This window comes from Lonchura striata, chromosome 6 (assembly GCF_050655825.1).
Source record: "Lonchura striata isolate lonStrDom1 chromosome 6, ASM5065582v1, whole genome shotgun sequence".
Taxonomy (NCBI): domain Eukaryota; kingdom Metazoa; phylum Chordata; class Aves; order Passeriformes; family Estrildidae; genus Lonchura; species Lonchura striata.
The window spans coordinates 16,074,317-16,092,145 of record NC_140708.1 but is presented as its reverse complement, the minus strand read 5'-3'; positions in this window follow the sequence as shown (position 1 = coordinate 16,092,145).

Here is a 17,829-nt window from a genome sequence, read left to right as displayed (position 1 = left end):
TTTCTTTGATGTAGGTCAACTTTAAAAATCCCATTGACTTAATTGGCAGAAGAGTTAATCCTGCATAAGAAGCAGAGAAAAAAAACAAGTAAGTGGAAAAATAGTATGAAAATTTTATACTGTCAGAAAAAATGTGGTGCTGTTGAAGGCAGAAGGTGTGAGCACAGTGATAGGCATTGGTGTTGGATTGCAGAGTGCAAGCTCATTTAACCGCAGTGCTGGGTGTTCAGCATCGTGTTACTGCAAATTTGTCTTGTTTCTGTAGATTTTTATGGCTGAAATTTTACTCTGTATTTTTGACTTGCCTGCTGAGGTTTTCTGACTGCTATTTAGGTAGCTGTTTACCCATTAATGTAACACAGCTCATCTTACATTAACATCTGTAAGTGAGCAGCCTGAACTGAGTTGTCCTTGAATAAATGACTCCCAAGGGCAAGTCCAGGTATCTGGTTGCAAGTTGCTGGCCAGTCAAATATGTGTAAAGTATTAGGAAGCTTGTAAAATATAACTCATTAATAAAAAAAAAAAAGTTTTCCAGGAGATAAATAGATCTATAACATTTTTGCTAAAAGAATAACAAGGAAAATAATCTTGTAAAATGCATCTGTTACATATGGTTGCCTACCAGCAAATATGCTTTCAGTGACATGCAGTACAAGGTCTCCAAATATAGATACTTTTGAAAGGAAAATATTCTCAAGTCTTTGAATAAAAATTGGCTAGATTTGACTTCCAGAAATAATCCAGTCTGAATAAAATTGTGCCACAAATGTGTGTGAGAAGACGTTTTTCTCAAAATACAAAATCAATTTAGAATCAAATTCATGAATAGTAGCTAAGTTTCAAACACATACATTTGTTTTTAAAACATGGTACTCTTGTGCTCATTAGAAAAGTTTGTAGACCTCTGGCTGTCTTCTCTAAAGCCTGAACAGCCTGCACAGCTTTTCTTGTGGTTCCTGAAAGTATTTTACAAGTCTTTCTCCACCTTCTTTTTTCTTCTCATCTCTCAATGATGGTTCTTAATAGAGCAGTCAGCAATGCTGACAATGGACTGTGCACATTAATCTGAAAATGCTTTCTGCCAGGAGTCCAGACTAGGTTATTGCAGTGGTATCCCTCATCTAACACTTGAGCTGGAAACAACTAAGGCTGAACTTACTTGATTATCTCCTTCCAAAAGGATGGAACATGCAAGTTCCAGCGGAAAATCTGAACAGAATTCAAGATGTGGAAAGTAGAGCTTTTAGATGTAAAAATGGAGCTCTAAGGTTTGGTAATCATCACAACCGGTCCTCTGAGGTAAAAGTAAGTAAATGCCTTTTCCATAGTCTAGTCTATACTTTGGGTGTTTTGATTTTAGAGAATCTAATCCTCAGCTTCAATTCATTCCCCACATGGGAATGATGTTTTAGATGATTTTCTCCCCTTCACATTGCCTAGTCCTCTTGTCCTACCAGAGGAAAATTCAGCCCCATTCAGAACACCAGCACACATCCAATGCACATATCTTTTGAAGCTTCCAGTCAGCTGTGTAGGGTGATTTGGTATCCTGGGAAAATTCTAAAGTTGCCTTGCCATGAATGCAGTGTTTCCACAACCTGTAGAACAAGGCAGTTGGATGTGGGCTGGAGACATAACTGGAAAGATTTTCTGCTACATGATGGGCTGAATTCCATTGGAAAACCACCATAGCAATAAGGTAATGATGGAAAAATTCCAAGTCAAACACTAAATACTTTCATGCAAAATGTTAGGTACCAAGTATTTGCTTGCTGGGAGGATATATTTAATGATACACAAACAGTTTGTGAAAAGGTATGTGCTGCCTAAGGAAGAAAGGTGAAATTAAAACCTCATTAAAACTGTTCTGAAGGGAAGGGCTTTGAAAAACTGACTCTCTCAGAGTTTCATAACTAGTTTCTTTCCTTTTGAACCTAGAGTACAGAATCTGAGAATGAGAATATAGTCTAAATACTGTTATTCACACAGATGTGAATGAAATTTTTTACTTTGCATATTCCTGCTGCAAGCAGATGTGGAAGTGTTCTTGTGCTCAGAGATCTGAAGTCAGTGAGCACAGTGTTGAGGCAAGCTGCAAACCCTGAAGAAGTGAGTGTATATTAACTCAGCTCTGACAGTTGTTAAACTCAGCTCGTAAGTTTGGGGGCTCCACTGGATGATCATCTGTAACTCATTGTGCTGGAGTCAGGAAACTCCTGATGGGCCAAAGTTGAAGGAAGAAAGCCAGATCAATTTCTTTCCCATTTGTTCTAGATATAATAGGAGATCTTTGAATAACTGGTGTCACCCCCTCGTATTGGCTTTAAACATATATGTTGGGTATATATTTATACTAGAATAAAACCTTTCTTCATATAAGATGGAGAACCTCCTGCTGCAATATTCTGCCAGGATTTGACAAGGGTTCATAACTCATATTTTTTTTGCAATGACAGGCATGGAGTCAAGTAGATTGCATTCTGTTTCCTTCTGGACATTCACAATTAAATCTTTCTCAGGATTTGGCAGACACAAGCAATTTAAAATGTTTCAGATCATAGTAAAATTGGAACAGGCATAAAATCCTCTTTAACTAGTGTGTTCCTGTCACTGCAAGGCCTGAGTTCTGAAATGCCAGTGAATTCACTTTCTCATCACTCTTCTATTTAAGAGACAAGCAGACAGCACCTTCTATAAAAATAAATATTTTAATAGCATTTGATTCTTTGGCTTGCATATGGAGTTATTCCTTTAAAATTAAAGCCAGAGAGCAAGACAAAAATTGACTTGTTTTGTAGAAACAAAACCATTTATGGACCATGATGATTGTATGCCCTTCCAAGAAATGTACAGGAGAGTTGATCATTTTGGCAGCACTCTGCAGTTCATATATTTGTATCTCTGTTTCAAGCACAATCTTGATTGGGAACATATCACAGCCCAACTTTTCCAACATGATGAATAATTTTGCATTGTCTTGTTATTTTAAAGACATTTTATAAGGTTTTAAATTTGCTAGTGCTCTGCAGAACAATTCTTTCCAAATGAACTTGGGCAAAAAATTGAGGCATCCAAAATCAGTAATTTTTTAGCAATCTTTCTTTCAATGTTGATAAAATCCTTCTCAACAGTTCTTGATTAGAGATTCCAAGAACATGAAGGGTCCGAATATGGTTATCAACATGAATGCTCAATTGCCAAATTTTAATGTGTGTTAAATATAGTACACTAGTGCAATGCTGCAACCCAGGCTAATTAAGAGAGTGTAGGTACTATGTATGATGGTACTAGGTACTACACCACCATCTTTTTGAGAAGATGTTGTGATGTGTTGCCAAAACACAAAATGCTGCTCCTGATCTGGTGAGGTGTAGAGGAGTTTGTTTCTGCAGGAACAGAAATGACTTTGCCCTCAAAGGAGAGGCCTGCTAAGAAATACTTCAGCCCTTTTGGCTGACTCAACCCCAGGTGAATTTGGAGCAGCTGGAGGACAGCAGCTGCCCCTGGTCCTCAAGTGAGAGTGATGAGAAGTGAGTGCTCTCTTGCCCTACCAGTCCATTGGGATCTCCATGGGTTCATGTAAACTTAGGAGATCCCCTCATTCTCTTTTTTCTTTGATGGGAATGCATAGGAAACTTCAGTGAAAGGTAAAAAACCTCATAGACTGAAATGAAATTAAATGAAAAGAAAATCAACCCCTGCTAGCAAGTGTTAATCTAGGAATCAGGCTGTCCTTTCTTGATTTGTTGTCTTCTACATTATCATTGCAAAGAGTTGCCCTTCTAACTATGTGAGCTCTCAAGGTCTCCAAGTAAGTGCTATTAGGAAACTTCTGTTGTTTTTTTGCATGACTTACACGATGGACTAAAACTATGATTTTTCTTTTGATATCTCAAATTAAATGTGGTATTTTAAAATTTTACTAAAAGTGTGAAAGAAGTTTACCCAGAGTTTCACAGCTGTGATGACTATAAAAATATTTATATCCATGGATACCACTGAGAGCCAGCTTAAAACAAGAACTTGAATATCAGTCTCTTACATCAGGTTGCTGCTTAAATAGTTTTCTGGCTTTTGATTGTCTTGTCTCTGTTCATCCCTTCCTTTTCTTTACTTCAGTATTAAGAGAAACTGAATTTGTGTAACCAATTTATCTTCTTAGTGTAACTTACAGCCTTCTGGCTGTGCCACCAACACTGGAGGAAGACACCAGGAATAGACTTGTTGTTTGAGCAGGAGGAGTGTGTCTGTGGGGAGGTCCTCAGGTTTTGGTGCGTTCTCCTGAGCTTTTTTCTCCCACAACTTGAGCAAGTCGAGGAAAACTTGGGTCATGAAGTTGGTCATGGTAGTATGTAGAGGGTGGAGGCTGATGGAAGTGACTCAGCAAGCAGTCAGGAGAAGGCAGGTAAATGTCTGCCTGCTTCTTTGTACAGCTTAAGCAGATACTTACAGAGACAGTAAGATTGTTAAGGAGTCCTAAATTTTGGGAATATGCTTGTAATACACCGAGAACTGCCAAGGCTAAATTGCAGACATAATGGCTTGAAGAACACAGCATTATTAGTCACATTTACTAATTAAAAAAATTGCACTGTTCCCCCCAAATATCATTAGAGAGAAATTATACAGTATTGACATTTCCCTGAGAAATCAGCACTAAAAACAGCGTTGTTGTCCTCATAAAGCAAGTAATTAGATAAGGGAAAAAACAGCACCAGCACATATTCCATGGGCTTCAGATACGATGACAACAGGTGCTGTGACCTGGGATTTAAAAAAGGACATGCCTACTGTGAATACTTCATATCTCTTTTACCCAGTTTGTCTACAAAACACTAGGCAGATTTAAAATATTTGTTTTGAATAGCAGAAAATAGCTTAGCTGTTACTTGAACTCTTTCAATGACTTAAAAATAAACTTAAAAAATAAACAAGCTACTAATAATAAAATTTTTTGTTTGGGGTGGCATATACACAAACCTGGGAAAAGTTACCATTACCTATCATTGTTGCTGTAAAGCTGCATGAATGTGTACAGTGCTCACAGCTTGAATGTGCAAAAGAATGTACTATGCAGAACAGGTGATGATCAATGCAATTTAAGCACTTCAGGGACCATCTGGGCTTTCAGTTATTTTAAGATGGAGAAAAAACAGCTTGACATGTTTACTGTGAAGCCGCAAATACCAGCACTGTACAATATTTTTCAGTATTTTGTTTTGTGTCTTTTAGCAAAAGAATGCTTACAAATCTTAGAAGTGCAGCACTAGAAAGGGATTTTTTTAAATCCAGCTTGTCTCCTCTCAGTGAGATAGCATTAATGACAGGTATTTTGTCCCTTACTATCTAAGCAGTGACACAGCTTCGCTGGACACTAAGGATAGACACAGAAACACTGTGAATTTAGAAATTTCTTTTCCAGTCTCCATCTCAAATCTCTTCAGCAGACAAAGTTTATTTCTCTTTTTCCTCCTCCCCTGAGCCTGGAGAACAATGTATCGCTATAGCACTTTTACCAGCTCTCATATTATAGAACTGTTGTCATATTAGCTGTAAGATCCCTCTTCTCTAACCCTGCTGAATTCATGGCAGCCTTTCCTTTTAGTTCACATTTTTAGACCTTTGACTCTTAATGTTGTCCTCAGGATTTGGTAATTTGCTTTTTTCTGCCTTAAGCAGACAGACCAAACTACAGTCAGGGTTCTAGCTGGGCTCTCACTGGGATCATGAAAAGTAGAGCAATTTTCTCCATTTCAGATTTACAATATTCCTATTAATACAGGTCAGAATAAATTGACTCTTATTCAGGTTTAATCTTAATGAGAATTTCCCCTGGTATAATCTGATGTTTTTTTTCCCCTTCTTTGTATTTACACTCTTTATTTCTTTTTACTATGTGCTTTGCTCTGGTCCTAATTGAATTTATCTTGCTGTCTCTAAACCATTTTTCTGGCATACCAGGATTATTCTAAATCTTAGTATTTTCCTTCAATATGCTTTTAAATTATCCCAGTAAAATGTGATATGTGAATTTTCTGTATTGTTTAATTACACAAATAATTTATAGGTATTATGGTTTGAATAGTTAAAAAAGTAATCACAGGGCAGACTTCTGAAAGATCTCAAAGTCTCCTAGTCTGATAAGTCAAAAATTGCTATTTTTTGAGATTATTTCACTGGCTACCTCTAAATATTTCCGGTTTATTGTAATGCCGGTCACAAAATCTGAGAGATGGCCCATCTATTGCTTAACCTTGTTCATTAAGCCAGCTAGAAGGAAATTCACTTGCTCTAGTTTTGTTTACATCATGGAGGAGATTATTTTGTTTACTTATCGCTGCAAGTCTTCCAGGATCTTCCCAAATATCTAATTCACCTGTGTGATCTGTAATTCTCAGATACCTCTTACACTTTTAAAAATAGGTTTGCTTTTCTCCCTCTGCTTTTTCAATCTCAGTCATACTTTTCCTTCCACATCAGGATCAGTTTCTGATCTCAGAACACAAGTATAGGCACTGTGTTTCTGGGGGAGCTCCTTCCAGCTGTGATTTTATTAATCTAGCAGGCTCGCTGCATTTCCTTGCTGTCACTCTCTGCATGCATGCATGTATTCAGGCACTCCCAGAAGTCTTTGTATGAAAGAACTGAGTTCAAAAAAAGCAGGCTAGAGCCCACAGAGCAATAGGGGTTTTTCAAAACCTATCTCACAATATCACTGTTAGGATTAAAATATACATAAAGGAATGTTTTCAAAGATAGAAATTAGCTTGTATGCTGTAAAATGGGTGTGGAACTTGCCAAGGTTTCACATAGATATACGTAAAAAGTACTGAACATTGGATAATTATTTTCTTTATTTCCACATCCTAAATTTATGAAGGAAATTAACAGAAGTGTCTCAGAAAATTGTGACTTATGGCTCTGACTACCAGATAGGCAGTGCTCCTTCTCTGAATTAGGGCATGGAGACAATATTGAAAGGTGTTAGGAAAACCATAGTCCCAGCCTGAATTCTAGAAGGGTTTGTTTATTATTTAGTGAAACTAAGCCAGTTTGTATAAATGAATTTGGAATGGCAAAGGTACCCAATAATCACCACAAAATCAAAAGATTTGCCTGTTCCATAATGGAGGAGTAGGGAGAGGGCAAGGGCACAGGTGTGCCTGTATTTTTATTAGTTATTTAACATTGTAAATGCATGTACTTTGATTGTAAATTACAATGCAGTGGGTAAATTATGATGTTTTTAGTGAAATACATGTTGCAGGAAATCCCCAATTGAATGAGATGGTAGAAAATGGTAGCCAAATAATAAAGTATGAATTATGTAAGTTGCAAAAGCTGTCTTTGCTCCATAATTTTCAGTTTAACAATGGACCAACACTGTTGCATGGGTGGTTATTTGCTAGTATTTATTTAAGAATTGAAACAAAAGTGCCTGCACTGTTAGAGCCTGGATGTTGTCACTGAACATATGCAAGCAAATAAAGTGAGAGCAAAGGTATAAGAAAAACCCCATTCAGTGTATTTTAGCCTGCTGAAATTGTTTGGAGAAATTGATTAGAGTATATGTAAGTCCTCAGGGTTTGTCAGGGCTAAGCTAAGTGTATGGCATTGGTACAGGAAGCACATCTCTGAATTCTGTGCAAGGACACTTCAGAATAGAGATCCTGCGTAGGAATTCAGGGAAGCAATACGCTGGGTGGAGAAGGCAGCCCTGGCTGAAAGGTGTCAAAGTGCTGCTCTTGAGGTTTTTCTGTGTGCTGATGAATTTTAACTTAGTAACCAGTTGGATTTAGCAGCTTTTTGTTTAATGTACTCAAATTATAAAGAGCACTATTAGGTTAGAATGGTGAGAATGTGTGCCCTTGATGAGGTCTGGTGATAAACCTGTGGCTTGAATTTTGCAGGTGAAACATGTTGGTTTATAAGGGAATGGAGCAGACCTTTGTCCATGTGGAGTTTTTTCTGAGATATTCCTGGGAACTGCCTCACTTTCAGTGAGAATCTTTGTTGGAGGCTGAGGCTGCTGAGGGGTTAGCAAAAATACTCTTCAAGCAGGATTTATTTTGAGGTAAATCTAAATGACTAATTAGTCATTGATTAACAGCTTAGAGAAAGGCAGCTAGAAGTAGTCAATACTCTCTTCTGAACTGGACTTTATCTTACAACAGAACAGAGTTTTGCAAATTCTCATAATCAAATATCAACCCTTCAGTGCAGGTTGCCCAGGTTCCATAGGATCAGCTGAACTGTAGCCATGTATGCCAGCTGAGATTTTCTCCCATGGAGCTGTAGCAACAGAAGCATCAACACTAAGATAAAATTGGCATGTCAGGTTTCCTTTTTGGAAGCTGCAGTTTATCTGGGAGCTAAGTTCTAGCATTGCAGGGGAGAAAAAGTCTTTTAAACATGAAAATAATTAATGAACATTAAGCAGCAACTAAGGCAAACTTAGAAGTGTGTAATCATGCCTTTCAGTAGTAGTTCAGATACAGTGTTGTTATTTTTCTTTCAGAAAAATGTCAAAAGGATGGAATTAAGGAAAGTAAGATAATTATTTTAATTGTAAATACAGATTTCTACATCAAAGACTCAATTTCTGCTTTTAATAGTGAGTAGTGAATGTATTGGGGATTTAATATCTTTTTCCTAAGCCTGTGTTTTTTCAACTCCCTCACCAAAACTGATTCCACTCGACTAATATGTGGTCTTTCATCACACTGTTAACTCTGAGAAAGTCTTTCCAACATTTCAGAAATTCTTTAATAGAATAAATGCCTACAGTTGTAATAACTGTTTCTTCTGACCCATGGGGGTTCGTGTGTCTGATGGCTGAGAAGCAAACATCTTTTTATGTGTTGAAAGGGAAGAATGACACATTCAAGCTGTGATACATTTTATTGCCTGGGACTTCATCATGTGCATTAGGCCTTGAAATTAAAGCTTCTTGTTAACTGAATGTGCTTCTACTAAGATTTGCCTCGATAAAAACAAGAGTTGTAGTGAAGACAAAACGACTTTGTTTGTTTGCTTTGTTTTAGGAACATGGAGAGTTACAAGTGGCATATGTTCATTTTTTCAGTTAAGTCAAAAGCTGCTGTTTAATAAATATTGACACAGCTTTAGTGGTAGTAGATCAACATGCTAATAATTTCCCCATGTTCTCTAAAGGACCTCCCTCACATTGGAGATGTGGGACAGAAAGGCTTGTATATGAATCCTTTATGGCTTCTACTGGTTCCAAGTTCCTACTGGAACTTCGTGACTTCAATTTTGCAGCATGACTTGTTTCTTCCTCATAAGAATGTGGAGAGTGAGAGCTGAAAATTTCTGATTTTTGACAATATCTATGTCTGAATCAGCCAAATTCTCAATAATCCTTTCATTAATCCTATCAGTGTGTTTTAAGGCCTGATTTGATGGCCTTGGACTATAAAAGCATGTAAAAAATGCTTAATGATATAATTGTAAGTGCTGTTACTTTTATGAAGATTTGAAGTATTCATTCATTTTCCATGATTATGAATCCATCTATCCCTAAATGAATATTGGTGCCCTGTGTCCTCAAAGGTATTTCAACAAAAGCTTTGTGGGCTGATGTTTTTTAATTAAAAATTGCTTTTGATTTTTATAAGTAGATGAGATGAAGGTAAAAAAAAAGGAGAAATTTAAAAGAAGTGATATAAAATTTTCCATCTTATAGCAAATTGTCTACAGATTTTCCATTAAAGCAAAATAACTTTTTCCTCTTGCTGTAATTTTGAATTGCTTTAAGAAGTAGTAGCTTAAAAAGGAGTAACATTATGGCAGAGAGGACCCTATTGAGTACATTTAACTAAATAAATAAACATTGTATCTCTAGTGATTTGATGCAGCACCAAGATTTTCAGTTACCACCTTTTCTTTTTTTTATTTCTAGACATATGCACACATATACTTGCACAACATGTTTTTAAATATATATATATATATATATATATAATCAGCAGTGACAACCATGGTATGTGTTTGAGACACGCATGTGGAATTATTAATCCTGTTTGTTCTCATTCTGAGGTCTCTAATATCCTAAAAGAGGAAGGTACATTATATAAGCTCCAAAGTGAAACTGCTGTCTCTTAATCACAAAATCAAACAGGGGAGAATGTCCAAAAAAGGTGTTAGTAGCTAATACAGAAAGGAAATAGTGTATGTGCAACAGTCACCATAGTAATAAGATAGAAGTTCCTTACTTTAAATTAGTCCAACAAGACTAGATAATTTCCTTATACCTTGCTAAACATTTATTCAGAATGAGCCAAACAAATAATCATTCTGAAGGATACCTATAGATTAATAACATTCAAGAACTCTTTGGTTAATTTTTTGGTTGGCAAATTGCGAAGTTGCAGAGATGTACCATGAAACTACTGAAAAGAAATAAATCATGCTGGCTCAGTTGACATTAAAACCTGGAATGAAACTGTACGTGACTTAGAAGGATACCTTAAGGAATCACCCTCTTTTTTGTTATATACTAAAGTCATTATGAGTTGTAACTTCCCAGGAAGTTCCTAGTGCCATACAGTTGTTGATATTTGAAATAGGTGCAGTGGAACCTGGGTGTTTATGTTCCCCTGCTTTTGGAGCACATGCTTACAAGTAACTATTACAAAGTTCATGGTACACTGTCAGTTGCCATGTAGAGAGAGAGCTTCATGCTGCTTCTGCTGTGACTAGAGCTTGAGTGGAGTAATAAAGCTGGCTTTTGCTGTTTCATCTGGCTCTGGTACCCCATGGTTAAGGGTCAAGACCCTTAATCAATTCTCTGGGAGTCCTGTGTTTCTGATTTCACACTGCCCTGAGCCCTTCCATAGAGAATTCTTGCAATCTCTTGCCTGCTTCTGTTACCATAGAGAATTTCTGTTTGCACCCCGCAAAATGAGGTCAGGAGAAATGACAGCAAATCAGGTAAATTTTGGTGTATTTTAGGTAATCAGTGCTGTACTTCAGTAGATATTTTGTAGGCACACAGAAAAATCCAATCTGAAGAGCAGTAAAACAAGGCTGTTTATTTTAGCAATACAACAAGAACAAAATGGCAATCTTAAAAGAAAAAAGGCAGAAAATTAAAATACATACCCATACATGGGGGAAAAGCCTAAACCTTCATGATAGTTTGAATCCAAAGTTAAAAAAAAAAAAAATCTTTCCAAAGAAAAGATTTTTTTCTGATGGTATTTGTGATTTTTTTCTGTTTGTTTTTTACCATGATGACCATCAGTCTTCTGATGGAAGACTGATGGTCTATAGTAAGACAGCATGGGAAAACTCAAAAAAGAAGAAAATAATAAAGGAGAAATCCCAAATGCAGACTCATCAATAGCTTGCAAGATGACACCTCGTACTGTATCAGATGTCTCTGATATATTGAACTTTTTCTCACATCTGGCTATATGAAGGACAATCCACTTTGTAATGGTGACCTTTGGTCCTTGTGTCCATGCCTGCACAGGTGTCACAGTCCGTAGTTATCTGTAATTTCAAACTGTTTCCAGTTCCTTTCCAGTCTTTGCAGGAGTTCCATAATTTTCTGCTTTGGTGCAACGTGGCATAACAGTGGTAGGGTCAGTGTCTCCTTTATGTGATGCCAGAGCAGTTGTAAGGCAAAGTTGTTGAGCAATGACTCCTGTTGGACAAATCACAAGTTTGGGCAAAGTGCAGGTTTGTCAAAAGAATAGATCGCACAGGGGGAATTAATGGAAACAGGGTTGATGGGAATCAGATTATAGCAGAAGTACTTGACTGGGAAGTGCTTGTGTGTTGAATGCATGTGAAATTCCTAGTGGGTGACCATATTCCTGGTCAGGTTCTTTGGAAGATCCTGACCTAGAAAGACATGAACTGTTTGTCCTGTTGGTAGAAATGCATGAATAAATGCACGAGTCATCTTGGCTACAGACCATGGTGCTCTTATCCTGGCTTATCATTCTCCACATCTTTACTACTATTCATGCCAATTTTCTAGGCACAGTGTGTAGGCTCCCATCTTTAATGCACTCCTCTGAGAGCATTCTGCCTTTTTCCAGTCAAATTTCAATTTCCTTTATCCAACATGATTTTAAAAGTTATTTTCTAGTCTAATGTTATTCAGGAAATTTTCCTGTGACAGTCTTGCAACACTGATTGTGATGTAACAAACACAGCAGTAAGACTAGTGCCTGAGGTCTTAGAGAAAATTTATTAAGATTCATATAGAATTTTACAAGAATTAATGTTTCAGATAAAATCCCAAGGACAAGGCAAACAGCATTTTAATAGAAAAACAGGTTTCTATTGAAGTTCTACAGGGAAACCTCACATTTGAAAGCTCTTATTGCCAAAGAAAATGAGTATTCTTACTATGTAGTCATATATTACAGGGCTGTTTGCTTTTCTTTGCACAGGCATTGTGTGAGAACTGAGGTGATGAAACCTATCTGGAATCTAATTTAGTAAGGTCAGCCTTATCAAAGGTCTGGTACCTCTGTGAGATTACCTGGGTTCTGTAGCTTGGCTCTGTTTGTAGAGTGGGAATAATGCTACCAGGTGACAGCACATGCTGTGGAAGGCTGAGGAAGGTGATAGTGAGTGTGCTCTAGGTGCTCACCCCTGCACAGTCCTGGCTGCTGCTGTGACTGGGAATGCTGTTCTGCATTAGAACATTATCTACTTTTCACTGTAATGTTGTTCTGTGAATAGCCCTGGCATCCCCTGACTGTGCATCAGGCTGCTTACATGCCTCACCAAGACAGAGCACTGAAATTCCTTAGAGAGAAGCTTTTCATTCCCTCTGCCAGCACCATCCAGAGGCAGAAAAAAGTTATCTTGAAAAATGAGTGAGGTTTTTCTGTGCAAAATTTTGCATAAATTCCCCTCAGCAGAAACATTTTTTTCCAAAACCAAGAGATTTAAAACATTCGCTCTGATATTGTTGTGGCAATTAATGAGATCTGAAGTTATAATGAATTTTAACTCTAACAAATTGATATTGTCCCCTTTAGAAGTATGAAGGAAAACAAGGTCACGAATAAAAAAGATTAAGGAGTTATTTTATATGATTATCTGTTTGAGGTTATTCTGTCCATCCTCATTGTTTTGGATATGACTCCCTTTTCCCTTTCCTTCATTTCTGGCTGAATAATACTATGATAAAAATAACACTGACTTGAAGTGTAGGATTTGAGGATTTTTTTGGGTTTTTTTTAGGTAGAATGTATGTCAGGAAACTTTAACAAATTCTAGCATGCTTTTATGTATTAAATATCGAGGAAATGGCTTCTTCCTTTACCTTCCCACCACACAATTTATGCAGGATAAAATTCACTAGCTTGTTCTAGTTGCCTCTTGTGAAACTGAATTGATATATTGGTTTATTATTTAAGATAACATCTTACAGAAGTTACTCCACTAACATTAGTGATTATCTGCCTAGCTGGTCACTTTGATACATATGTTCCATACGTACTTGTACATTCACTTTTACATAATCAAAATTAAAGTCACCTGACACTGTCATCCTGCTTATAACTGTAAGCAGATTTCCTCATCATTTGAAACTAAAGGGAAAATTGTATTTTGACAGAATAATCATCAGGGTAGAATTAGTGCAGATTGAAACACGTCTAGGAAAAGTAAATTCACATGACAAATACATTCATCTTTCTCTAAAACAGCATTGCATTTTGTAGTATATGATGAAAGAAATCAAGAAAGCTGTGGTAAAACAGGACCTTTTTCTTCTTTGGAAGATTTTGCTTGTAGAACAGGATGTCTTGTATGGCCTACTATAGACAATAAAATTCAAAATACTGATGAAAATAGTTCTGCATGTCACACGTGCTAGCTTTCACATACATGTGTTCCTTTGTGTACCCTGAAAGTCCATGTCACAGTTACACAAAGGAATAAAAATGAAAAGAACACTGGGATAACACTGATTCTCAATGGTATTCTGCCTGTGAGTTGATATAAATAGTTCACACACTGTTGTTATTTGCTATTCAGACTGTAATTCATTTTTCATCATAGCAAAAAAGAGAACTCCCTCTCTTCCTTCCCCCCTCTCCTCCCTCCCCCGGAAGATTTTAAAAAGTGAAGGGATGGCCAAGTCTAGAGCACCCTCTTATAGCTAAGTCATGTAGGAACTTGTAATCTCATGCATCAGCAATGGACATCACTTCTACTTCAGAACTGAATATTTATGTGAAAGAACTCCTTTGGATGGAGGAGTAAAAGTGGTGGGCAAAGGAGACCAAGGTTTGGTGATACGATTTCTTGGAACACAGCATTTGAAAGAAAAAAACACCACAACTACACAGAAATGCCTTAATGAGAAAGCTTGGTGCAGTGTTCAGTTTTCATTTACTCATGGATCTTGAGGATTAGAACAGAAAATTCAGATAAAACAAAATATAGTGGATCAAACCGCTTAATTTTGTAGTTTTATGATTATTTAAAATTATGACAGATTTCTTTCATGGGGTCCAATTAATATCCTTTGTGATGAAATATGAGTGAGCCTAAATCATCAGAATTTTCTCTCTCTCTTCCTGCCCTTCATTTTGTTTTCAATTACCTACAAAGACTCCCAGGAGAACCCTTAGCTCTGATATACTGGCTTCAGTGCAGTGGAAACTGGGTGCTTTCTATGGGTGTGTTTTACATCATAGGTCTTGGCACTTGACTGAGTTTATCAGTTTCACTTGAAAATGTGTGCATCAAGATATCCTTCTTTGCGGTACCTCTGGAGGCTGTGCCCTACAAACTCTGAGAGCTGCACTTGATTTTTCTCTTCAGAACACTCCCTGAATTAGACTTGCTAACAGGTGTTTCATGTAGACTTCACTTCCACACTAGGAAACACAGGTCACCAACCATGAAACAGATCACTCTGTAGCCTTTTCCTTCTTGATGCTTCCATTACTTTGGAAGATGATGTGTGGTTTGTGGTTTTCCCCCTCATTTTACTTTGCCATGAGATGTTGCAGGGAGGAAAAAGCAAACTCAATGTGCTCCAGTTTCCTGAATTTTCCCTGTTTCAGGACTTGTATGTGAATGGTAATGCTGACTATATGCATAGGGGGATAGCCTTACAAACAGTAGTCCAAGTCTCCTAGAGGTGCGAGATTTCTGTTGCTTGGACTCCTTGCAGGTGCTTGAGGATATCTCCACCCTCCCATTTCTGAGTGCTATGCCACTATGGTGAAATAAATCCAGTCCCAAAGACGCTTTCTCACCTCAGTATTTGCCCTTTGTCAGTACTTGACCCTGTTTGTAAGAATTTTGTTTTGAGTTTTAATAGGAAGGTTGTGTTACCTGATGTAGAAGCTGAACAGTGTTGACACAGAATGAGATTTTAATGAGAAAATACAAGTATTCATTTACAGAAGACCTATAGTTTCTTCAGTTTTATGAGCTTGACACTAGAAACTATGTTTTGTCTGCTTCCTTTCCTTCCTTCATACACAGTGTGGTTCTACCTCTCGGAAATAGCTTGTCTCGGCTGTAAAAAAGGAAAAGAACTCCTATTGCATAAACTACTAGCATTTATTAATACAGGATTACAAAAGTCTGATTAAGCTAAGGAAAGAGACCATATTAAGAATAAATATGGAAAGTTTTGAAGATGGATGCCTTAAACCCAGTGTTGTAATCTGAGGAAGAGACAGATGGGTAACTCACCTTCTAAATCCGCAGCTCGTTTGCACTTCGGTCTCGGCAGGCGGCGCTCTTGAGCCGGTCAGCCCGGCACCGCTGGGTTCCTCCCTCCCCCTCCTTTCTGAATGAATTATTTTCTTTTAATATCATGGTGATGCTTTCCGCATGTGTCTCAAACTGCAAGTCATAACAGGGCGGTGCTGTACCACTTTAAATGCGGAGGGCAGCGAAAACCCTGCACAGGAACAAGGTTTTGCGCTGTGTTCCTGCTGAAAGTCCATTTCTTTCTGCACCTGTTCTGATCCTGAGTAGTGCCTACTTGTATCATGTTTTTAAAGACTATTATTTTTCCTTGGTTGCAAGAAATTCCATGCATATTGACAAAATATATAATGGGACAGCAAACAGCTATGGACAGAATTTAGGAGGGTTCAGTCCTCCCGGCATCCTGACCTGTGCACCAGATAAAAATTAATCCTGTGGGGGGATCTTTACGAAAGCTGGCCCCAGCCTTGTAGGGAATTGCCTACCAAGCCTCCTATTGCTAATACTGCCAGTGTCATCCTGCACAAGTACTAATGCGTGAAATACTTTTAAGAATAGGAATATTGTGGTTACTGTAGCTGCATTTTTAAATTTCCCTGCACCTCTCAAACCAGTTTCCAATGGTTGAATGCTTACATTTCACCCCTGCTGCTTCTCAAGCTATGAGATCTTAGGACTGTCATTGATGTAAAACTGAACATAATGAAGGTCTAATATGCTAAAGTTGATTTGTATTACAGCAAGGTTTGGGTTTAAAGAAGATAACAATTCCTGATTCATTCTTGTATAGCTGCTGTCTGAATTACATTCTTCCATTTAAATGTATGCTAATTTAGAGCTGTGTACTTTTTTTTTACTTCAAAAGAGCAGCACCAATGACAGAAAATGAATAAGAAGAATCAGGAATAACAGCTAAGAATAAATACCACTGCAAACCCTTCCTCAGTGTGGTTTGTAGGAGATATTCTACATTGATGCAAGAGGAAAAATAAAGAAGACAGACTGTGACTAAAAAATGCTTACAACTGGAATGTTAGTATTCTTAGCAGGTAAATAATAGCATCCTTCATACTCCCTCATTTATGTGTTGACAGCTGACAAGTCAAAAATAAATTCAACAACACAATTAAATGTGTCCATGTAACACGCCAAGGGGTTATTTCCACTCTGTTTTTGTGTTGATCACATCTAGTCTGGGATAAACACTCCCTTAACACAGCAAAACACAGATATGTTCAAGTTATTCCTGTGTATGATGTGTTCTTTGCCTCACTCTTTAAAAGCACGAGCATTTGTTCCTTGGATGCTCAGCCCCCTGAGCCGGAAGACAGGGGTAGAGAGCAGAATGAAGCCCCATGATCCAGGGGAAATGGTCAGCACCCTGCTGAACCCCTTGGACACCATACACCTCTATGGGTGCAGGTGAGATCTATCCAAGGGTACCGAGGGAGCTGGTGGAAGTGCTCACTGAGACATTTTCTGCTATTTGCCAGCAGTCCTGGCTAACCAGGGAAGCCCCAGTCGGCTGGAGGTCAGGAATGTGATGCCCATCTGCAAAAAGGGTTGGAAGGAGAATCCAGGGACCTGACCTCAGCCTGACCAGGAATATCATGGAGTAGTAGATTCTCCTGAGTGCCATCATGTGGCATGTGCAGGACACCCAGGGGATCACACCCAGCTAACTTGGTTTTAAGAAAGGCAGGTCTTGCTACAACAAGATGACATGATTAGTGGTTGAGAGAACAACTGTGGATGTTGTCTGCCTGGACTTCAGTATGGCTTTTGACACTGTTTCCCACAGCATTTTCCTGGACAAACTGGCTACTTGTGGCTTGGATATGTTCTAATACCAATCTAAACCTTCTATTATGCAACTCGAGGTCATTTCCTCATCCTGTCACTTGATACTTTGGAGAAGAGACTGATTCCCATCTTACCACAAATCCCTTTCAAGAAGTTGTAGACAGCAATAAGGTGCAGCCCTGAATCACTTTATCTCCAGGCTAAACACACCCAGCTCCCTCAGCTACTCCTCACTGCTTGTGTGCTCCAGACCTTTGACCAGCTTCATTGCTCTTCTCTGCACCTGCTCCAGCACCT